This window comes from Aquarana catesbeiana, linkage group LG07 (genome assembly GCF_042186555.1).
Source record: "Aquarana catesbeiana isolate 2022-GZ linkage group LG07, ASM4218655v1, whole genome shotgun sequence".
Classification (NCBI taxonomy): Eukaryota; Metazoa; Chordata; class Amphibia; order Anura; family Ranidae; genus Aquarana; species Aquarana catesbeiana.
The window spans coordinates 175,182,427-175,207,419 of record NC_133330.1 but is presented as its reverse complement, the minus strand read 5'-3'; positions in this window follow the sequence as shown (position 1 = coordinate 175,207,419).

The following is a 24,993-nucleotide window of genomic DNA, read 5'->3' as shown; positions in this document are numbered from 1 at the left end:
ATTAAATTCTCTTTTTTTAATTGTTCCAATTCTGTTATATTTTCTTGGGTTGTAATTTCAATTTCATCCATTTTTATTTCTAAGGCTGCGGTGCGGTTTCCCAGCTCTCTTATTTCTTTGGTTAGGCTTTTTGTTATTTGGTCTGAGGTTTGTTTTAAAGCCTTATGAAGCATCTTTTCAAATTGTAATAATATTACTGGGGATACTGAGGAGGCTTGTGGAGAAGTTTGTGAGAGGATTTGTTCTGTATCTGACTCAAATGGAGAGTCTTGCTGTGACATTTTCTGTCTGTGAGAGCGCCCTGATGCTGTATCTTGTGAGGTGACTGGAGCTGCTTCAGCTGCAGTGAGTGCCTGTGAGCTCTTTGTGAGGTGATTTTTATTTCTGCCACGGTTTCCTCCCAGTACCATATTTCCTGCCCAAACTTTCACAGTTTGTTCCCTGGGGCAAAAAGGTTCAAATGGATACCTTTTGAGCCTGCAGGCTCCGCTTTGTCCTTCTCTTCTCTCGTCAGCGGTGTGGAGCTCTAACAATGCATGTCTGCTCTGCTAGGCTCCGCCTCCTGCCCTTAGAAAGATACATTTCATCTCAACATTAAAAGGGTTTTTTTTGTGAAAGTTAGAATTGTTCCATTAGAATCAATGGCTAATACTTCATTTTGACTAAAATAGAGCAGATTTTCATTTTAAAAAATGCTCTCTAATTAGCTCTCATTTTGTTATTTACTATAGCGCCGGCTAAAAAAAGACACTTGAGTTAAAATGAGAGTTATTTTCAGGTCTGAGCATGCTCAGTTGTGTTGGCACCTAGTTGTCCAAAACGGGGAATTTTTCACTTCTCAGACTTTTAAAGATATTTCACTGTAGAAATCACTTTTTCACACAGTTTAAAAGCAGATTATCTTTAAATAATATACCGCATATTTCAGTACCATTTAGGCAATTATATCATGCTCTAAACATTATTTCCATGTGCACTACTCCAGGTTTTAGCAGAGTAAGGGTTTGAGCGCTATTTGGTTTCAGGGAACTATAGTAAATTTGATTCTGGAAGTATTTTCTCACCAGCGCTATAGTGAATACCGTTTTAGCGCTAATTACCGCGAATTAGCGCTAATTCGTGCCGCAGCTCTATAGTAAATGACCCCCATTATTTAGGCATTCATCTCTCAATGAAGTGGAGAGGATTACCTGTCCAAAACATCTCCTCCCAAAAAATTTTACAAATGGCCCGTGAGGGGGGGGGGGGAATCTGATAGGTGGACCTTATACTTTTGTCTTTAAATACTCCCTAAAATAAATGTTATACTGATGTTGGCCAAGAATGTTTGTGTCTAATCTGCTTTCCATGTTGATGTGCAAAATGATTAATTTATTTTTCTGGTTTGACTCCACAGTTTCCTTCCAACCCACAGGAATGGCAGACTGTGGCCTCCCACTTTGCCCAGCGGTGGGACTTTCCTAACTGCGGAGGGGCAATTGATGGGAAACACGTCCACATCATCCCACCACCCAACTCGGGGTCATACTATTACAACTATAAGGGGTTCAATAGTATTGTGATGTTGGCAGTGGTGTCGGCTACTTACGAGTTCCTGTATGTGGACGTGGGGAAGAATGGCCAGATGTCCGATGGTGAAGTCTTTGCCCAGACGGAGTTCTACAGGCATCTCCAGAATGGCAGCTTGGACTTGCCACCTCCATAAGACAAAGGACTCCCATTCGTCTTCGTTGCGGATGAATCGTTTGCGCTGGGGGACCATCTTATGCGGCCATTCCCTATGAGGACCCTCGCCCCGGACCAGAGGGTTTTTAATTACGGGCTGGCCAGAGCCAGAAGAGTGGTGGAGAACACGTTTGGAATCACGGCCAGCCAGTTCCGCTTATTTCTTACACCCATACATATGGCGGAGTATAAACTCAATCATATCATCCTGGCTTGCTAATTCTACACAACTTTTTAAGGAAAAATTCTGCAAACTATGCTGTCTCAGTTGGGCCTGAATCCGGAATTCATGTAAATGAACCAACCCTGATGGCGCTTGAAGCTGGCCATCCTGGCTTGCCCCCCGAGTGCCCGTGAGGTCCGTCTAAGATACCTTGAATACTTTGCGGGTAGGGGGCCATCAATATGCCAGACAATGTCTGAGACTTTTTTAAATAAAAAAATAATTTTAACTACTAAAATATTTGCTGACATTTACTGCTTGTGTTTCTTTTAGCTGACCATGACTGAAATGTGGGTAGTCCTGAAAATGGCATGATTGTGTAACATTAGAAAGCACCGTTGTGTGTTATTTACTAAAGGCAAAGACACTTTGCACTACAAGTGCACTTGAGACTGCACTGAAACGGCACTTGTAGTGCAAAGTGGATTTGCCCTTAGGAAATAAGCCCCATTGTCACAGAAAACCAGAATTTTACCACAACAAGTTTTGGAGCATTGAAATAAGAAGCCACACATTGTTGATTATCAATCTTTTTAATACCAGCACAATCACATGTGCATTTCTAAAAGGTTTTTAAAACAAACCAACATGTTTGTTGTATAACAATTTTTGGGGTCACATTCATAAAAGTAGAAATGTCCATTTAAGGTAAAACAGGCATGTTTAAAAGCAACAAGAAATACAAAAATCTAGAACTTACAAAGTTCAACTTTTGTAGAAATTGAAGGCAATATCAGACATGAGTATTTATAAACTGTGTTTGATATTGCGTTCAGATGGGGTGAAGTCACCCCTGGAAAAGCCAAATTTTGAAGATGCACACAAATTGCCGAATGTCAACATGTGCTAGCTGCCATCACGGGGGATCAAGGGATGTGTTTTGGGGGTGCAACCCCTTCCTCTCAGCTACTTTATTTTTGAGGAAGGGGTTGCACCCACAAAACGCATACATTGATCTCCCGTGATGGCAGATACCACATGTTGACACACTGGGGGTCATTTACTATAGCGCCACTGCGCTAATTTGTGCAAATTGCCGCAAATTAGCGCTAATTCGCTGCAATTTAGCGCTGATTCGGGCTAAAACGATATTCACTATAGCGCTGGTGAGAAAATTCTCCCAAAATCGAATTTACTTTACTATAGCTCCCTGAAACTAAATAGTGCTCAAACCCTTACTCTGCTAAAACCTAGAGAATTGCACATGGAAATAATGTTTAGAGCATGATATAATTGCCTAAATGGTACTGAAATATGCGGTATATTATTTAAAGATAATCTGCTTTTAAACTGTGTGAAAAGGTGATTTCTACGCTGAAATATCTTTAAATATCTTTATATCTTTACTGAAAAGTGAAAAATTCCCCGTTTTGGACAACTAGGTGCCAACATAACTGAGCATGCTCAGACCTGAAAATAACTCTCATTTTAACTCAAGTGTCTTTTTTAACTGGAGCTATAGTAAATACCAAAATGAGAGCTAATTAGAGAACACTTTTTGGGAGTTAAAATCTGCTCTATTTTAATCCAAATGAAGTTTCAGGGGGTCATTTACTATAACTCCAGGAAGTACTGGGCACTATGGCAAATAATAGCGCCCATTTTAGCCAAATGGAAACAAAAACCGGCGAATTTGCGCATGAAAATTTGCGATATAAACGGGGAACAACCGTTTGTAAATTCTAAATTGCTGCTAATTAGCGCTTCCGCGTATATACAAATGCCAATTCTTATCACGTTGTTATATAGCACTGTACTGTAGCCATGATCCATGTATGTGAAAGAAACATTTTTATCAGAGATGTGCTCCAGTTCCCGTGCATCTATTGATTTATATTGCAATTACTATTCCTAGTTTTTTTTTCCTTCTTTTGTTAACGAATGCAGTTCTGAATGGTTATTACATAGTAATGTCTGCTATTCTGTAAAGTTACATGTATTAATCATTTAGGTTACCTATTTAAGTGTTCTTGCATAGCAAGACCACTTACTGTTATCTCACATATATATTATTATTAAGTGTTCTTGCATAGCAAGACCACTTACTGTTATCTCACATATATATTATTATTCTTATTAGTGGGAATACTTTAGCAGTCCCACTATTGTTATTCAATTTTATTTATTTTTAATTTTAATTTTAATTTTATTCCGTACGTTTTTTGGTTCTGCGTAACTTCTGCATACTTTCAGCTATTAAAACAATTCAACTATCAAAATGTTCGTCTCTTTTAGCTGAGGTGTGCTCTTTTTCAACTTTTTTTCTACCATTTATACTTTTTAAAATATTAAGCTTTTTATCACTTTTTTTTAACATTGAAGTCAATGGGAGCATGCTTGAAATCCTTAAATTCTTCTTCCGCTCCCAAAAGTTTCAGCTCCTTCATACTTTCACCTAGAGACACCAAACAAACTTTAAAATGTTCACAAAATATTCAGCTATCTGGCTATATCTTTTCAGTTTGATATCTTTTACAGTTTTTGAGAAAAAGCTTTTTGTTTAGAGGTCATTTCAGGAAATTTTAGCCATTAATCAGAGTGTACTGTGTTTGTTTTGTTGCCATGGTTACCAAAGCTTCTGTTATACACAGGGGGGAAGTGGCTGGAACATCTCAGCTCTGATTACAGAGCCCGGGGGAGGGGACAGACACACCATGTACTGATTTATAATAGAGGAATATGATGGGGCAGTTTTGATAGGGCAATTCTGATGGGGCAGTTTTGATGGGGCAATTATGATGGGGCAGTTTTATTGGTGGCAATTATGATGGGTCAGTTTTGATGGTGGCAATATGATGGGGCAGTTTTGATGGGACAATTCTGATGGGGCAGTTTTGATGGTGGCAATATGATGGGCAGTTTTGATAGGGCAATTCTGATGGGGCAGTTTTGATGGTGGCAATATGATGGGGCAGTTTTGATGGGGACAATTTGAATGGAGCAGTTTTAAAGGTGGCAATATGATGGGGCAGTTTTGATGGGGGCAGTTTTGATGGTGGCAATATGATGGGGCAGTTTTGATGGGGCAATTCTGATGGGGCAGTTTTGATGGTGGCAATATGATGGGGCAGTTTTAATGGGGACAATTTTGATGGGGCAATTCTGATGGGGCAGTTTTGATGGCAGTATGATGGGGCAGTTTTGATGGCAGTATGATGGGGCAGTTTTGATGGCAACCATTTTAGCAATTTAGCTATTCAGCATTCCCACGCATTTTCCCCAGGAAATGCATTTTCTAGTTCTTATTCTTATTATTCTTATTATTATAGCCAAATTTACCACCCTAACTCCTCCCACAATTTTTATACTACATAGACAAGTAATATACCGAAACGTGCGGATTGTTCCTGAATGGTGTGCTATTATTTCACGAAATATTGTTGTTTTTGCGGCGAAATTGGTCCCATAGGAATGAATGGGGAAACTAGAGTGGGTGGTGACAAAAGCTGAAAAATCAGAACATGATTTCTAAACTGCCGCCACTCCCTCATTTTCAAGCCCACCTACACAAATCTTATATCAAAACGTTCAGCTATCCCTGCTGCCACTAAACATGTCCACGGCTAAGCCATAGTCCTGACAGTTTTCACAATATGACCATTTGTTTGCAACTCACACCGTCCATTGACATTCATTAAAACTACACTCTAGCCCCTTCAAATTTGAAGACCAATTTCTAAACTGCGATCGTGCCTTCAATTTTAATATTTCAGAGACATACTATATATCAAAATCTAGGTCTGGGTCTTGTGATTCTCACAATATAAAGATCTTCACTGTAGGATTTATAGTTTTTAAAATACGGCCATTTGAATTACTGCACAGTTGTTAAATCTATCATTATCCTGTCTATTGTGTATTGAATAGTGTTTGTGAAGCATAAACAGGGCATGTGCGTTGCTAGGAAACAGTGGTTGTAAACACAAGATGCTGAGACCCCCCAAATGCATGTGGTCATATCTTCACAGTTTTTACACTACATAGACAAGTAATATACCGAAACGTGCGGATTGTTCCCAATTGGTGTGCTATTACTTTGTGGAACTTTTTTCGCCAAATGGTTCACAAAATATCGTTGTTTTTGCGGCTAAATTGGTCCCATAGGAATGAATGGTGAAATGTTCAAAACTAGAGTGGGAGGTGACAAAAGCTGACAACCCCATGATCAGCCAAAACATTATGACCACCCCATGATCAGCCAAAACATTATGACCGCCCCATGTAAAAAAAAATTATTTTTGAAAAAAATTAAAAATTAATTTTTGAAAAAAAAAATATATATTTTTGAAAAAAAAAAAATATTTTTGAGAAAAAAAAATATTTTTGAAAAAAATATATTTTTGAAAAAAAAATACTTTTGAAAAAAAAATACTTTTGAAAAAAAAATACTTTTGAAAAAAAATTTAAAAAAAATCATTTTTGAAAAAAATATCATTAAAAAAATAATCATTTTTGAAAAAATAAAATCATTAAAAAAAACATTTTTGAAAAAACAAAAAAACAAAATCATTTTTGAAAAAAAAAACATTTTTGAAAAAAAAAAAATCACAAAGCTCTGAGGGGAATTATAGATCCTCTCACACAGCTCTAAGGACAATTATAGCATTATAGCTCCTCCCACACAGCTTGGAGGGAAGTTATAGCTCCTCCAATACAGCTTTGAGGGGAATTATAGCTCCTCCCACACAGCTCAAAGGGGAATTATAGCATTATAGCTTAGCATTATAGCTCCTCCCACACAGCTCTGAGGAGAATTATAGCTCCTCCCACACAACTCTGAGGGGAATTATAGTTTCTCCCACACCGCTGTGAGGGGAATTATAGCTCCTCCCACACAGCTCTGAGGGGAATTACAGCTTAGCATTATAGCTCCTCCCACACAGCTCTGAGGAGAATTAGAGCTCCTCCCACACAACTCTGAGGGGAATTATAGTTTCTCCCACACCGCTGTGAGGGGAATTATAGCTCCTTTTAAACAGCTCTGAGGGGAATTATAACTTCTCCCACACAACTCTGATGGGAAATGTAGCTCCTCCCACACAGCTGAGGGGAATTATAGCTTCTCCCACACAGCTCTAAGGGGAATTATAGCTCCTCCCACACAACACTGAGGGGAATTGTATCTCCTCCCACACAGCTCTGAGGGGAATTATAGCATTATTGCTCCTCCCACACAGCTCAGAGGGGAGTTATAGCTCCTCCCACACAGCTCTGAGGCGAATTATAGCTCCTCCTCCAACACAACTCTGAGGGGAATTATAGCTCTTCGAACAAAGCTCTGAGCGGAATTATAGCTCCTTCCACAAATATCATCATGCCATCTAAAGGAAAGTGATCTAAAGCTGCAAAGATACGCTGGACTAAACTGGATCCGGAGCCCCACAGCAGCATAGTGGATATGGAGGTTTGTGACAGTGAATGTGCCCAGGAGGTACATAGTGAACCTGTGGTGTCATTTTCATGTTCAACTTAGTGTCAAGTTCAAGAGCACAATGACAGTGTGATGGGCACTTCTGAAAACCATGGCATGCAAGAACCATGTGTACCAAGTGAGATTTCTGTGCAGGCATCATTTCATCAGGGTCATCATGGCTATGGAAGGTTAAGGAACAAACAGTGTACATGCATGGCTCTGACATTTTTGGCATACCACAGTGAGCTTGATGATGTGAGAAAGGGTGATCTTGATCAAATACTGAAGAAGGGCAACAGCTTGTATGGCTCAACAATAAAACAGCTAAAACAAAGAAATGTCTATCAGCATCAGCACTTGAAAATGGAAGAAGTGCCCCTCAGAGTCAACACTGACAAATATGAGTATAACGTTGTTAAATCTCCAGTGTTATCGGGATGTATGAGAGACACGGTAGACGGTGACAACCAAGGTTGGTTTGTTGACCTCTCCACAAGACTTCAGTGCCTTAATGCAGATGTTACACATGCACTTTTTATAGTAGTGCCATATTGCATTGCATTGTTCAGAGACAAGTCTGGGAGATATGGACTGTTTGATTCTCATAGTCGAAATAAGGATGGACTTCCTGCGACTGGAAAAGGAAAAGCTGTTATGATCACTTTTACACATTTGAGTGATATGGGGGCAAGGATTTATAAGTTGTATGAATTGCTCCTTACAGACACCAGAGGCCCTATTGATGGACTGCAGTATGACTTCATGCCAGTCTCATTTCATCGTGCAAGACGTCTGTCAGAGGGTTTGCTGTCCCCACTGGTGCAATCTGACAAACCACATAATGCAAAGCATGTGGAGAACAAAGTGACACAGATGACCAAAGATGCAACACACACTGGATTCCCAGCCAGCAAGCATTCTCCACGGTCACTTGATGCAAAATCCTCACAGGGCATATGGAAGGACAGTAAGGCATTGTCCAAATTAAATGCACAGAGACGACAAAAACTGAAGACAAGACACAGAAATGAAAGAAGGCGTGATTTCAAGGCTACAAAGATGTCTGTCACCAATAAGAAAAGGACATACATCACCAGCCGATACAGAGCAGATGCTGATTTTAAGTTGAAGCAGAAGCAATATATCATTCGCAAATATGCAACAGATGCCAATTTCAACTTGAAGCAGAAGCAATACATCACCAGAAAATATGCGACAAATGCAGATTTCAACTTGAAGCAGAAGCAATACATGACCAGAAAATATGCGACAAATGCAGATTACAACTTGAAGAAGAAGCAATACATCACCAGAAAATATGCGACAAATGCCGATTTCAACTTGAAGCAGAAGCAATACATCACCAGAAAATATGCGACAAATGCAGATTTCAACTTGAAGCAGAAGCAATACATCACCAGAAAATATGCGACAAATGCAGATTACAACTTGAAGAAGAAGCAATACATCACCAGAAAATATGCGACAAATGCCGATTTCAACTTGAAGCAGAAGCAATACATCACCAGAAAATATGCGACAAATGCAGATTTCAACTTGAAGCAGAAGCAATACATGACCAGAAAATATGCGACAAATGCAGATTACAACTTGAAGAAGAAGCAATACATCACCAGAAAATATGCGACAAATGCAGATTTCAACTTGAAGCAGAAGCAATACATGACCAGAAAATATGCGACAAATGCAGATTACAACTTGAAGAAGAAGCAATACATCACCAGAAAATATGCGACAAATGCAAATTTCAACTTGAAGCAGAAGCAATACATGACCAGAAAATATGCGACAAATGCAGATTACAACTTGAAGAAGAAGCAATACATCACCAGAAAATATGCGACAAATGCCGATTTCAACTTGAAGCAGAAGCAATACATCACCAGAAAATATGCGACAAATGCCGATTTCAATTTGAAGAAGAAGCAACACATCACCAGAAAATATCATAATGATCCTGCTTTCAGAAAACGTCACTTGCAACATTGCATGAGTTACATGAAAATGAAGCGTCACACTCAAGCAGATTTTTGCATAACCCATAAGATGCAATGTGCCTTCAAAATAAGAATGAAATACAGACGATGGACTCGTGTCATGCGGGAATGCAGTCAACCAGTGGACAACAGCCTAATGCAGACAGCTATATCCACTTTCCATGAATGCATTAAAGCTGGGCCAACATTTGTGTGCACGATGTGTCATCGCACCCTTTTCCCTAACCAAGTGAAACATTGCATTCACAGCAATTACAAGAAGAATCTACACATTGTTGCTGCCTGTTTGACAGGGAAATATGTCCATGTGTGCAACAATCACTGTCAAGGACCTGAACAATGCACCGTACCAGATGAAAGGACCAAAGAATGGATTTGTCACAACTGTGATTCACATTTTAAAGCAGGACACAAATCATCCATCGCTGTGGCTAACAACATGGAGCTGGCGCCCATTCCCCCAGAGCTCTGCGATTTGAATGTGCTGGAAAGACAACTTTTGGCCAAAATACTGCCATTTGCCAAGATCATCACACTTCCCAAAGGTCGACAGGCAGCTATACATGGCGCTGTAGTGTGTGTGCCATCCGAGGTGGAAACCACGGTCAATACTCTACCAAGATCGCACAGCACATCCCAGTTACACAGAGTGAAGCTGAAAAGACGTCTGACTTACAAAGGCCACCAGCTGTTTCATAATGTCAACATGGGAAATGTAGTAGCAGGTCTGTCAAAACTCATTAACACACACCCTGACTACAGTGACATTTCAATTAGAGTGGATGAGACAATCGCTGATGATGATGATGATGATGGGATGGAACTCGACAGTTGTGACGAAACTGAAATGATGGAGATACTTGAACGCATCGAAAATTGTGATCCATCAGAGGTACAGTCTGCATGTTTACCGGCTGCTTCTGAGCAACAGGAAGGCCATGACCAACAACCTCCCAATGCAGAGGATGAGAAGGATACACTAAGACCTGGAATTGGCCTAGACAGTTGTTTGCAGCCATCTGACCTTGGAGAGGAAGCACTGACACACGGTGATGGAATATTCAGCATTGCACCTGCACAAGGAAACACACCTGTCAGCTTCTTTAAAGTTCCTAGGCTTGAGGCAATGGCTTTCCCTGTTCAGTTCCCTACTGGACAGAATACATTGGACCAGGCAAGACAAGTCAAACTGTCCCCGAGCATGTATTTCAATGCAAGGCTTTTTTGTGTTGATACTCGTTTTGCAAGAGACACAAGCTACCTCTTCTTTGCGCAGTTTGTCACAGAAACGCACATGGCCAAAAGCAGCGTGTCCATCCAGTTAAGGAAAGAAAAACCCAATACCAGGGATGGACGGAAAATATCCAACAAGCTGCTACAGGACAAGTGTGAGGTTGAGAGGTTGGTGCGAAACCGAGATGCCACAAGGTTCATGCAACCACTGAGAGGGAGTCCAGCTTACTGGGATAAAAATCTGAAGAATTTGCTAGCCATGGTCAGACAATTGGGTAAGCCAACATTTTTTCTTACCTTCTCTGCTGCAGAATTCAGATGGCCAGAGGTAATAACGGCAATAAAGGCACAACAAGGTCAAAAGGTGGATTTTGTGGGGCTAGACTGGGCTGAAAAGTGTGACATTCTTCGAGGCAACCCAGTGACCACCATGCGCATGTTTGACAAACGGGTTGATGCTCTGATGCGAGAGCTGCTGTTGGGTCCTGCACAGCCAATTGGTGAAGTTATCGATTACTTTTACCGGGTTGAATTTCAGGCGAGAGGGAGCCCTCATATACATTGTCTCTGTTGGGTAGCAGGAGCTCCTATATTTGGACAAGACAGTGATGACAAGGTGTGTGCCTTTATAGATCATAACATCTCATGCCAGCTGCCTGATGAAGCCAAACAGGCCTTACTTCACAGATTTGTAACAGAACTTCAAATGCACAGCAGATCTCATTCAAAATCATGCAAGAAAGGTAACAGAGTATGCAGATTTGGATTTCCAAAGCCACCTATTAGAAAAACGAGGATAACTTACCCGATGCTAGAAGAACAAGGAGATGTGCAATGAAACCACAAGCAGCCAAAAACAAACTGAAAGTCTGGGATTTGCTTAATAACCCAAAAGTGCAGCTTGAAGACATGTCACAGCTACTGGTACAGTGTGATATGACTTTGAATCAGTACAACTCGTACATTCAGGCATTGACCTCCTCAAGCGTGATTCTAATGAAGCGTGATGTCAAGGACTGCTGGGTGAACAACTACAATCCACATTTGCTGACGGCCTGGAACGCCAACATGGACATCCAGTACATTCTTGATGAGTATGGTTGCATCATGTACATGTTGTCCTACATATCCAAGCCAGAACGGGAGCTGAGTGACTATCTCAAAACAATAGTCAAAGAAATGAGCCCAGAAACAGCGACAGAACGAGGAGAAATGAAAGAGGTTCTTCAGGCTTATTCAAAACACAGAGAGGTCAGCGCCCAGGAGTCTGTGGCCCGTACGTGCAGCCTGAAAATGAAGTCTAGCTCACATGAGGTTGTTTTTCTGCCAACTGGTGACAACGCACTGAAAATGAGTCTCCCGCTCAGTGCATTGCAGAACAAACCAGCCGATTAATGTGTGGATGACGAGTTTTGTCAACAAATACAGAGCCAGACCTGAAACACCAGAGTTTGAGTCCATGTGTCTGGCAGACTTTGCATCCCATTACAGGGTTGTCTATGGCAAGCAGAAGGAAGACAGCAAGCGTGTCAGCCTATTGAATGAAATGGGAATGATTCAAAAACGCACGAGAGGGAAGCCTGCAATCATCAGGTACGCACGCTTCTCAGAGAAGAAGGACCCCGAGAACTACTACGGCAGACTGCTTAAACTCTACCTCCCCCACCGTTCAGAGTCATCACTGAAAACTGTAAGGTTCCCAACACACCAGGATTTTTACAAAGGCGCCTGTGTGAGCTTACCAGGAGAAGAAGCAATTCGAGCAGTGTCTGCAATTGTTACCAGCAACCAAAAGAAGTTCGAACAACACAACAAAATTGTGGAACAAGTCTTGGATGACTTTGTAAAAAACGGCCCTGTTGAAGATGCTTGGAACACCTTTGCCCCAGAAGCTGAGTTGGATAGGTTGGAATGTATAGAGGAACGCAAAGAAGGGGAGCCACTTCATAAGAATGAACAAGATGATGTTCCGGAGTATACACGTCACAAACAAACAGGTGGAATTGGGCTTACTGTGAAGGCCCCACAAATGTGCCCTGATTTCCTTCGGAAAATGTACAGAAACCTTAACCGGACACAAGCTCAGACATTCTACTCAATTTGTGACTGGTGCACTAACCGTGTGCGTGGCCTAAATCCTGACCCATTCTATTACTTTGTCACTGGTGGTGCAGGGACAGGCAAATCACACCTGATAAAGTGCATCTATGCTGAGGCGACAAAGATACTCTGTAAACTTACCAGACTACGTGAGGAAGCAGACATATCCATGCCCAGCGTTTTACTAACTGCATTTACAGGAAAAGCAGCTTTCAACATTTCAGGCAACACTTTGCATTCTCTGCTGAAGTTGCCAAGAAGCTTGAAGCCACCCTACCAAGGACTTGGAAATCTAATAGATGAAGTGAGGGCACAGCTGTCAAATGCGGAGATCATTGTTATTGACGAGGTGTCAATGATTTCAAAGCCCCTGTTTGCCTACATCAACTGGAGATTACAGCAAATCAAAGGCAGTAAGAAACCTTTTGGTGGTATGTCAGTACTAGCAGTAGGAGACTTTTACCAGGTCCCCCCGCTGGGAAAAAGTAAGCCACTCTGCGTGTTTGAGGAAAATACCAATGACCTCTGGAAAGACAACTTTCAGATGATCACGCTGACAGAGATCATGCGACAGAAGGATGACATTTCATTTGCTGAGCTTTTGAATAGAATCAGAGTCAAGCAGAAGACTGTCACCTTAAGCAATGATGACAAAGCTCTGCTTGCTCAGGCTTTTACAGATCCCACCCACTGCCCTAATGACGTGCTACACATATTTGCCACCAACAAAGAGGTTCACAAACATAATGCTGCAACTGTGTCTGTTCTCCATTCAAACGTCACCAACATAGATGCCGACGATTACAGAAAAGACCCTAAGACAGGAGTGATGCTAAGGCAACACAAACCTTTCAAAGGACACAAAGACAATCTGATTGACACACTGCAAGCAGCTGAAGGTGCCCGTATCATGATCACAAAAAACATTGATGTAGAAGACGGGCTTGTTAACGGGACATTTGGCAAGATTGCAAGAATAATCATCCAGACTGAGAATGGTACTACTACGGTAAACAAGCTTGGGCTTATGCTGGACAATCCAAATGCAGGACAGAGATACCGTAACAAGTCATCTTGTGATGCTGACAACTTGGTGTACATAGAAAGGGTAGAGGAAAACCTGAGACAGAAAGGAGTTGTTCGCAGGCAGTTCCCCCTGAAGTTGGCTTTTGCATGTACGATTCATAAGTGTCAGGGGATGTCGATACAGTCAGCAGTGGTCTCATTGAAACGGGTCTTCCAACCGGGAATGGCCTATGTTGCTCTGAGTAGAACGACTACACTGCAAGGACTGTACATAACCGACTTTGATGAGAAGAAGATCTTTGCTGATCCTGAAATCACAGCCTCCCTGGATTCAATGAAGAATGCATCACTGGAAAGTGTTATGCCCCTCTTAAAGTTTCTACAGACAACAGACAAACAGCAAACATTAACAATTATCCATCACAACACGGAAGGATTACCAGCTCACATTGAAGATATCAAATCTCACCATGAGTTGACACTTGGAGATGTTTTATGTTTCACTGAAACTCATCTCTCAGGCTCTTCTGTTGCTGAAAGTCTCCAGCTGGAGGGCTACAAGCTGTTCACATGCAACAGACACCTCTCGTACACGAACCTTCCTCACATTGCAAGTAAAAGTGGTGGAGGTGTCGCCTTGTATGTCAGAAACCATTTCAAGGCCTTTGAAAAGCAGTATCATCACAATGTGACTGACTTGGAGTTCTTGGCTGTCAAACTGGAGTCCCCTGTACAAGCTTTGATCGCTGTTGTTTACAGGCCACCGGATTACAGTATTGGCCAATTCCTTACTAACCTGCTGGGCCTCTTGGAATCTTTGGAAATAATGGATTGCCAACCTATAATACTCTGTGGAGATTTCAATGAAGATTTTCTGTGCAAAGAAAAGAAGCCAATATCTGACCTTCTTCACTCAAGAGGATATACCCAACTGGTCTGGGCAGCCACCACAGAAAAAAACACACTGTTGGATCACATTTACATCTCCAGGGTGCAGCACTGTCTCCAGTCAGGAGTACTGCACAGTTATTACAGCTATCATGATCCTGTGTATTGTGTTTTGAACAGTGGTTTAGAACACGCTTAGAGCCTGCATAAACAGGGCATGAGTTATGCCAGGAAACAGTGGTTGTGAGACAGTGGTCATCAAACAGATAATACAGTGGCAATGAGGGTCAGTTTATGTTATGTGAGTTTTATGTCAGTTTTAGTTATGTGGGACCATTTACAATTAGCTAAAAATCATTCCCTATATTTCATGTTCGGTGTACTTGTTAGACACTGAACTCAATTACTCCCCCCCATCCATCAGAGACATCTGTCCTCATCACACTCACCCTCTCCTTCCTGTGCTATAGCCTGCTTGCTGATTAGTAAGACAGATAAAGAAACAGCAAGGAGCAAAACTGCAGAGAAACTGAAAATTTGTAAGGGTTTAAAGTATATGCTTTAATGAATTGCCTTGTATCCAAAAAGTTCAAAAAGTTGACTGTTCAAAATGTTAATACAATGTATAACGGAAATATACCGCCAGTTCACTTGTGATGCAATATATTGAAATTATATGTACACTGTGTAAACTGTTTTTGACACACTTGATTTTGGGACGCGAGTCCGTCAGGTGCTATGCTTTGGCTGGGGCGGAATAAATCCTGGTAACCCTTAAGTCTGTGTCTGACAAAGTCATTTACCGATATTTCTATCTTCTACATCATTAGCACTTGTGCACTTTTTAAATTTGATCAATCAATTGGTTAGTGTAATGTTTACTATCTTTACTCACTACAAACACTCCACACAGTTACTCTGCCCATCTGCCCAGTTCAACCTTTCCACAGTTACTCCAACCACACAACAGTTACTCCAGCCACTCCCCCCAGTTACTCCGCCCACTCCAGATGTAGAGGCAAGAACACTTTTCACAATTTCCCCAGAAATTGTAGCTTTTCTAGTTCTTCTTCTTCTTATTATTATTATAGCCAAATTTACCACCCTAACTCCTCCCACAGTTTTTACACTACATAGACAAGTAATATACCAAAACGTGCGGATTGTTCCCGAATGGTGTGCTATTATTTTGGGGAACGTTTCGCCGAATGGTTCACGAAATATCGTCGTTTTTGCTGCGAAATTGGTCCCATAGGAATGAATGGGGAAACTAGAGTGGGAGGTGACAAAAGCTGAAAAATCAGAACATGATTTCTAAACTGCCGCCACTCCCTCATTTTCAAGCCCACCTACACAAATCTTATATCAAAACGTTCAGCTATCCCTGCTGCCACTAAACATGTCCACGGCTAAGCCATAGTCCTGATAGTTTTCACAATATGACCATTTGTTTGCAACTCACGCCGTCCATTGACATTCATTGAAACTACACTCTAGCCCCTTCGAATTTGAAGGGCAATTTCTAAACTGCGACTGTGCCTCCATTTTTAATATTTCAGAGACATACTATACATCAAAATCTAGGTCTGGGTCTTGTGATTCTCACAATATAAAGATCTTCGCTGTAGGATTTATAGTTTTTGAGAAAAAGCTTTTTGTTTAGAGGTCATTTCAGGAAATTTTAGCCATTAATCAGAGTGTACTGTGTTTGTTTTGTTGCCATGGTTACCAAAGCTTCTGTTATACACAGGAGGGGAGGTGGCTGGAGCATCTCAGCTCTGATTACAGAGCCCGGGGGAGGGGACAGACACACCATGTACTGATTTATAATAGAGGAATATGATGGGGCAGTTTTGATGGGGCAATTCTGATGGGGCAGTTTTGATGGGGCAATTCTGATGGGGCAGTTTTGATGGTGGCGATATGATGGGGCAATTCTGATGGGGCAGTTTTGATGGCAGTTTTTGAAAAAAAAAATTATTTTTGAAAAAAAAAATTTCGTTTAAAAAAAAATAAAAAATTTTTGAAAAAAAATAATTCATTTTTGAAAAAAAAAACTTTTGAAAAAAATGTTCAGCTCTTTCAGCTAATGATGGGACTTCAACTGTTTTACTACTATTTATACTTTTTAAAATATTAAGCTTTTTAACACTTTTCACAGTTACTCAAGCCACTCCACCCAGTTACTCTGCCCACTCCAGTTGTAGAGGCAAGAACACTTTTCACAATTTCCCCAGAAATTGTACCTTTTCTAGTTAAGTGTTCTTGCATAGCAAGACCACTTACTGTTATCTCACATATATATTATTCTTATTATTATAGCCAAATTTACCACCCTAACTCCTCCCACAGTTTTTACACTACATAGACAAGTAATATACCGAAACGTGCGGATTGTTCCCGAATGGTGTGCTATTACTTTGTGGAACGTTTCGCCGAATGGTTCACGAAATATGGTCGTTTTTGCGGCGAAATTGGTCCCATAGGAATGAATGGGGAAACTAGAGTGGGAGATGACAAAAGCTGGAAAATCAGAACATGATTTCTAAACTGCCGCCACTCCCTCATTTTCAAGCCCACCTACACAAATCTTATATCAAAACGTTCAGCTATCCCTGCTGCCACTAAACATGTCCACGGCTAAGCCATAGTCCTGATAGTTTTCACAATATGACCATTTGTTTGCAACTCACGCTGTCCATTGACATTCATTGAAACTACACTCTAGCCCCCTCCAAATTTGAAGGGCAATTTCTAAACTGCGACTGTGCCTTCATTTTTAATATTTCAGAGACATACTATACATCAAAATCTAGGTCTGGGTCTTGTGATTCTCACAATATAAAGATCTTCGCTGTAGGATGTATAGTTTTTAAAATACGGCCATTTGTTTAGAGGTCATTTCAGGAAATTTTAGCCATTAATCAGAGTGTACTGTTAGTGTTTGTTTTGTTGCCATGGTTACCAAAGCTTCTGTTATACACAGGGGGGAGGTGGCTGGAGCATCTCAGCTCTGATTACAGAGCCCGGGGGAGGGGACAGACACACCATGTACTGATTTATAATAGAGGAATATGATGGGGCAGTTTTGATGGGGTTATTCTGATGGGGCAGTTTTGATGAAGCAGTATTTGGGAAGCATAAACAGGGCATGAGCGTTGCTAGGAAACAGTGGTTGTAAACACAAGATGCTGAGACACTCCAAATGCATGTGACTTCATCTGCTAGACTTGATAATGCTTGTAGACTCCTCCCACAGTTTTTACACTACAGAGACAAATAATATACCGAAACGAGCGGATTGTTCCCGATTGGTGTGTTATTACTTTGTGGAATGTTTTGCCGAATGGTCCACGAAATGACGTTTTTGCGGCGAAATTGGTCCCATAGGAATGAATGGCGAAATGTTCAAAACTAGAGTGGGAAGTGACAAAAGCTGACAACCCCATGATCAGCCAAAACATTATGACCACCCCATGATCAGCCAAAACATTATGACCGCCCCATGTAAAAAAAAAAATATTTTTGAAAAAAAAAAAAAAATTTTGAAAAAAGTAAAAAAATAATTTTTGAAAAAAAAAAAATCATTTTTGAAAAAAAAAAAATTATTTTTGAAAAAAAAAAATATTTTTGAAAAAAAAATTTCTTTTAAAAAAAAAATTATTTTTGAAAAAAAATATATTTGAAAAAAAAAATTATTTTTGAAAAAAAAATTACTTTAAAAAAAATAATAATTTCGAAAAAAAAATTATTTTTGAAATACAAAAATTCATTTTTGAAAAAAAAAATTACCTTTGAAAAAAAAAAATTACTTTTGAAAAAAAAAATCATTTTTGAAGAAAAAAAAATCATTTTTGATTAAAAAAAATTCATTTTTGAAAAAAAAATTACTTTTGAAAAAAATGTTCAGCTCTTTCAGCGAATGATGGAACTTTTTTACTACTATTTATACTTTTTAAAATATTAAGCTTTTTAACACTTTTCACAGTTACTCAAGCCACTCCATCCAGTTACTCCGCCCACTCCAGTTGTAGAGGCAAGAACACTTTCACAATTTCCCCAGAAATTGTACCTTTTCTAGTTCTTATTATTATTATAGCCAAATTTACCACCCTAACTCCTCCCACAATTTTTACACTACATAGACAAGTAATATACCGAAACGTGCGGATTGTTCCCGAATGGTGTGCTATTATTTTGTGGAGCGTTTCGCCAAATGGTTCACGAAATATCGTCGTTTTTGCGGCGAAATTGGTCCCATAGGAATGAATGGGGAAGCTAGAGTGGGAGGTGACAAAAGCTGAAAAATCAGAACATGATTTCTAAACTGCCACCACTCCCTCATTTTCAAGCCCACCTAAACAAATCTTATATCAAAACGTTCAGCTATCCCTGCTGCCACTAAACATGTCCACGGCTAAGCCATAGTCCTGATAGTTTTCACAATATGACCATTTGTTTGCAACTCATGCCGTCCATTGACATTCATTGAAACTACACTCTAGCCCCTTCAAATTTGAAGGGCAATTTCAAAACTGCGACCATGCCTCCATTTTTAATATTTCAGAGACATACTATACATCAAAATCTAGGTCTGGGTCTTGTGATTCTCACAATATAAAGATCTTCCCTGTAGGATGTATAGTTTTTAAAATACTGCCATTTGAATTACTGCACAGTTGTTAAATCTATTATTATCCTGTCTATTGTGTATTGAGCAGTATTTGTGAAGCATAAACAGGGCATGAGCATTGCTAGGAAACAGTGGTTGTAAACACAAGATGCTGAGACACCCCAAATGCATGTGACTTCATCTGCTAGATTTGATAATGCTTGTAGACTCCTCCCACAGTTTTTACACTACAGAGACAAGTAATATACCGAAACGTGCGGATTGTTCCCGATTGGTGTGCTATTACTTTGTGGAACATTTCGCCAAATGGTCCACGAAATATCGTCGTTTTTGCGGCAAAATTGGTCCCATAGGAATGAATGGTGAAATGTTCAAAACTAGAGTGGGAGGTGACAAAAGCTGACAACCCCATGATCAGCCAAAACATTATGACCACCCCATAATCAGCCAAAATGTTATGACCGCCCCATGTAAAAAAAAACATTTTTTGAAAAAAAAATTTTTTTGAAAAAAAAAATCATTTTTGAAAAAAAAAAATTATTTTTGAAAAAAAAATAAAATCATTTTTGAAAAAAAAAATAAAATAATTTTTGAAAAAAATAAAATAAAATCATTTTTGAAAAAAATATATATTTTTGAAAAAAAAAATTATTTTTGAAAAAAATAGATATATTTTTGAAAAAAAAATTATTTTTGAAAAAAAAAAAATCATTTTTGAAAAAAAAATTCATAATTTTTGAAAAAAAAATCATAATTTTTGAAAAAAATGTTCAGCTCTTTCAACTAATGATGAGACTTCAACTTTTTTACTACTATTTATACTTTTTAAAATATTAAGCTTTTTAACACTTTTCACAGTTACTCCAGCCACTCCAACCACACAACAGTTACTCAAGCCACTCCACCCAGTTACTCGGCCCACTCCAGTTGTAGAGGCAAGAACACTTTTCACAATTTCCCCAGAAATTGTAGCTTTTCTAGTTCTTATTAAGTGTTCTTGCATAGCAAGACCACTTACTGTTATCTCACATATATATTATTCTTATTATTATAGCCAAATTTACCACCCTAACTCCTCCCACAGTTTTTACACTACATAGACAAGTAATATACCGAAACGTGCGGATTGTTCCCGAATGGTGTGCTATTACTTTGTGGAACGTTTCGCCGAATGGTTCACGAAATATCGTCGTTTTTGCGGCGAAATTGGTCCCACTAGACCCACTAGGTGGCTGTAGCATCTCAGCTCTGATTACAGAGCCCGGGGGAGGGAACAGACACACCATGTACTGATTTATAATAGAGGAATATGATGGGGCAGTTTTGATGGGGTAATTCTGATGGGGCAGTTTTGATGAAGCAGTATTTGGGAAGCATAAACAGGGCATGAGCGTTGCTAGGAAACAGTGGTTGTAAACACAAGATGCTGAGACACTCCAAATGCATGTGACTTCATCTGCTAGACTTGATAATGCTTGTAGACTCCTCCCACAATTTTTACACTACAGAGACAAGTAATATACCGAAACGAGCGGATTGTTCCCGATTGGTGTGTTATTACTTTGTGGAATGTTTTTCCAAATGGTCCACGAAATGACGTTTTTGCGGCGAAATTGGTCCCATAGGAATGAATGGCGAAATGTTCAAAACTAGAGTGGGAAGTGACAAAAGCTGACAACCCCATGATCAGCCAAAACATTATGACCGCCCCATGTAAAAAAAAAAAATATTTTTGAAAAAAAAAAAATCATTTTTGAAAAAAAAAAAAATATTTTTGAAAAAAAAAAATTATTTTTGAAAAAAAAAAATATTTTTGAAAAAAAAAAATATTTTTGAAAAAAAAAAATTATTTTTGAAAAAAAAATTACTTTAAAAAAAATAATAATTTCGAAAAAAAAATTATTTTTGAAATAAAAAAATTCATTTTTGAAAAAAAAAATTACCTTTGAAAAAAAAAATTACTTTTGAAAAAAAAAATCATTTTTGAAGAAAAAAAAAATCATTTTTGATTAAAAAAAATTCATTTTTGAAAAAAAAAATTACTTTTGAAAAAAATGTTCAGCTCTTTCAGCGAATGATGGAACTTTTTTACTACTATTTATACTTTTTAAAATATTAAGCTTTTTAACACTTTTCACAGTTACTCAAGCCACTCCACCCCACCCAATTACTCCGCCCACTCCAGTTGTAGAGGCAAGAACACTTTCACAATTTCCCCAGAAATTGTACCTTTTCTAGTTAAGTGTTCTTGCATAGCAAGACCACTTACTGTTATCTCACATATATATTATTCTTATTATTATAGCCAAATTTACCACCCTAACTCCTCCCACAGTTTTTACACTACATAGACAAGTAATATACCGAAACGTGTGGATTGTTCCCGAATGGTGTGCTATTACTTTGTGGAACGTTTCGCCGAATGGTTCACAAAATATCGTCATTTTTGCGGCGAAATTGGTCCCATAGGAATGAATGGGGAAACTAGAGTGGGAGATGACAAAAGCTGGAAAATCAGAACATGATTTCTAAACTGCCGCCACTCCCTCATTTTCAAGCCCACCTACACAAATCTTATATCAAAACGTTCAGCTATCCCTGCTGCCACTAAACATGTCCACGGCTAAGCCATAGTCCTGATAGTTTTCACAATATGACCATTTGTTTGTAACTCACGCCGTCCATTGACATTCATTGAAACTACACTCTAGCCCCCTCCAAATTTGAAGGGCAATTTCTAAACTGCGACCGTGCCTTCATTTTTAATATTTCACAGACATACTATACATCAAAATCTAGGTCTGGGTCTTGTGATTCTCACAATATAAAGATCTTCGCTGTAGGATGTATAGTTTTTAAAATACGGCCATTTGTTTAGAGGTCATTTCAGGAAATTTTAGCCATTAATCAGAGTGTACTGTTAGTGTTTGTTTTGTTGCCATGGTTACCAAAGCTTCTGTTATACACAGGGGGGGAAGGTGGCTGGAGCATCTCAGCTGATTACAGAGCCCGGGGGAGGGGACAGACACACCATGTACTAATTTATAATAGAGGAATATGATGGGGCAGTTTTGATGGGGTAATTCTGATGGGGCAGTTTTGATGAAGTAGTATTTGGGAAGCATAAACAGGGCATGAGCGTTGCTAGGAAACAGTGGTTGTAAACACAAGATGCTGAGACACCCCAAATGCATGTGACTTCATCTGCTAGACTTGATAATGCTTGTAGACTCCTCCCACAGTTTTTACACTACAGAGACAAGTAATATACCGAAACGTGCGGATTGTTCCCGATTGGTGTGCTATCACTTTGTGGAACGTTTCGCCGAATGGTCCACGAAATATCGTCGTTTTTGCGGCGAAATTGGTCCCATAGGAATGAATGGCAAAATGTTCAAAAGGAAATGTTGCTAGGAAACAGTGGTTGTAAACACAAGATGCTGAGACACCCCAAATGCATGTGACTTCATCTGCTAGACTTGATAATGCTTGTAGACTCCTCCCACATTTTCCACACTACAGAGACAAGTAATATACCGAAACGTGCGGATTTTTCCCGATTGGTGTGCTATTACTTTGTGGAACGTTTCGCCGAATGGTCCACGAAATATCGTCGTTTTTGCGGCAAAATTGGTCCCATAGGAATGAATGGCGAAATGTTCAAAACTAGAGTGGGAGGTGACAAAAGCTGACAACCCCATGATCAGCCAAAACATTATGACCACCCCATGATCAGCCAAAACATTATGACCGCCCCATGTAAAAAAAAAAATATTTTTGAAAAAAATAAAAATTAATTTTTGAAAAAAAAAATATTTTTGAAAAAAAAAATATTTTTGAAAAAAAAATATATTTTTGAAAAAAAAATTACTTTTGAAAAAAAAAAAAATTAAAAAAAAAATCATTTTTGAAAAAAACAAAATTCATTTTTGAAAAAAAAAATTTCATTTTTGAAAAAAAAAATCATTTAAAAAAATCATTTTTGAAAAAACAAAAAAACAAAATCATTTTTGAAAAAACAAAAAAACAAAATCATTTTTGAAAAAAAAAAATCACAAAGCTCTGAGGGGAATTATAGCTCCTCTCACACAGCTCTAAGGACAATTATAGCATTATAGCTCCTCCCACACAGCTTGGAGGGAAGTTATAGCTCCTCCAATACAGCTTTGAGGGGAATTATAGCTCCTCCCACACAGCTCAAAGGGGAATTATAGCATTATAGCTTAGCATTATAGCTCCTCCCACACAACTCTGAGGGGAATTATAGTTTCTCCCACACCGCTGTGAGGGGAATTATAGCTCCTCCTACACAGCTCTGAGGGGAATTACAGCTTAGCATTATAGCTCCTCCCACACAGCTGAGGAGAATTAGAGCTCCTCCCACACAACTCTGAGAGGAATTATAGTTTCTTCCACACCGCTGTGAGGGGAATTATAGCTTCTCCCACACAACTCTGATGGGAAATGTAGCTTCTCCCACCCAGCTCTGAGGGGAAATATAGCTTCTCCCACACAGCTCTAAGGGGAATTATAGCTCCTCCCACACAACACTAAGGGGAATTGTATCTCCTCCCACACAGCTCTGAGGGGAATTATAGCATTATTGCTCCTCCCACACAGCTCAGAGGGGAGTTATAGCTCCTCCCACACAGCTCTGAGGCGAATTATAGCTCCTCCTCCAACACAACTCTGAGGGGAATTATAGCTCTTCGAACAAAGCTCTGAGGAGAATTATAGCTCCTTCCACAAATATCATCATGCCATCTAAAGGAAAGAGATCTAAAGCTGCAAAGATACGCTGGACTAAACTGGATCCGGAGCCCCACAGCAGCATAGTGGATATGGAGGTTTGTGACAGTGAATGTGCCCAGGAGGTACATAGTGAACCTGTGGTGTCATTTTCATGTTCAACTCAGTGTCAAGTTCAAGAGCACAGTGACAGTGTGATGGGCACTTCTGAAAACCATGGCATGCAAGAACCATGTGTACCAAGTGAGATTTCTGTGCAGGCATCATTTCATCAGGGTCATCATGGCTATGGAAGGTTAAGGAACAAACAGTGTACATGCATGGCTCTGACATTTTTGGCATACCACAGTGAGCTTGATGATGTGAGAAAGGGTGATCTTGATCAAATACTGAAGAAGGGCAACAGCTTGTATGGCTCAACAATAAAACAGCTAAAACAAAGAAATGTCTATCAGCATCAACACTTGACAATGGAAGAAGTGCCCCTCAGAGTTAACACTGACAAATATGAGTATAACGTTGTTAAATCTCCAGTGTTATCGGGATGTATGAGAGACACGGTAGACGGTGACAACCAAGGTTGGTTTGTTGACCTCTCCACAAGACTTCAGTGCCTCAATGCAGATGTTACACATGCACTTTTTATAGTAGTGCCATATTGCATTGCATTGTTCAGAGACAAGTCTGGGAGATATGGACTGTTTGATTCTCATAGTCGAAATAAGGATGGACTTCCTGCCACTGGAAAAGGAAAAGCTGTTATGATCACTTTTACACATTTGAGTGATATGGGGGCAAGGATTTATAAGTTGTATGAATTGCTCCTTACAGACACCAGAGGCCCTATTGATGGACTGCAGTATGACTTCATGCCAGTCTCATTTCATCGTGCAAGACGTCTGTCAGATGGTTTGCTGTCCCCACTGGTGCAATCTGACAAACCACATAATGCAAAGCATGTGGAGAACAAAGTGACACAGATGAC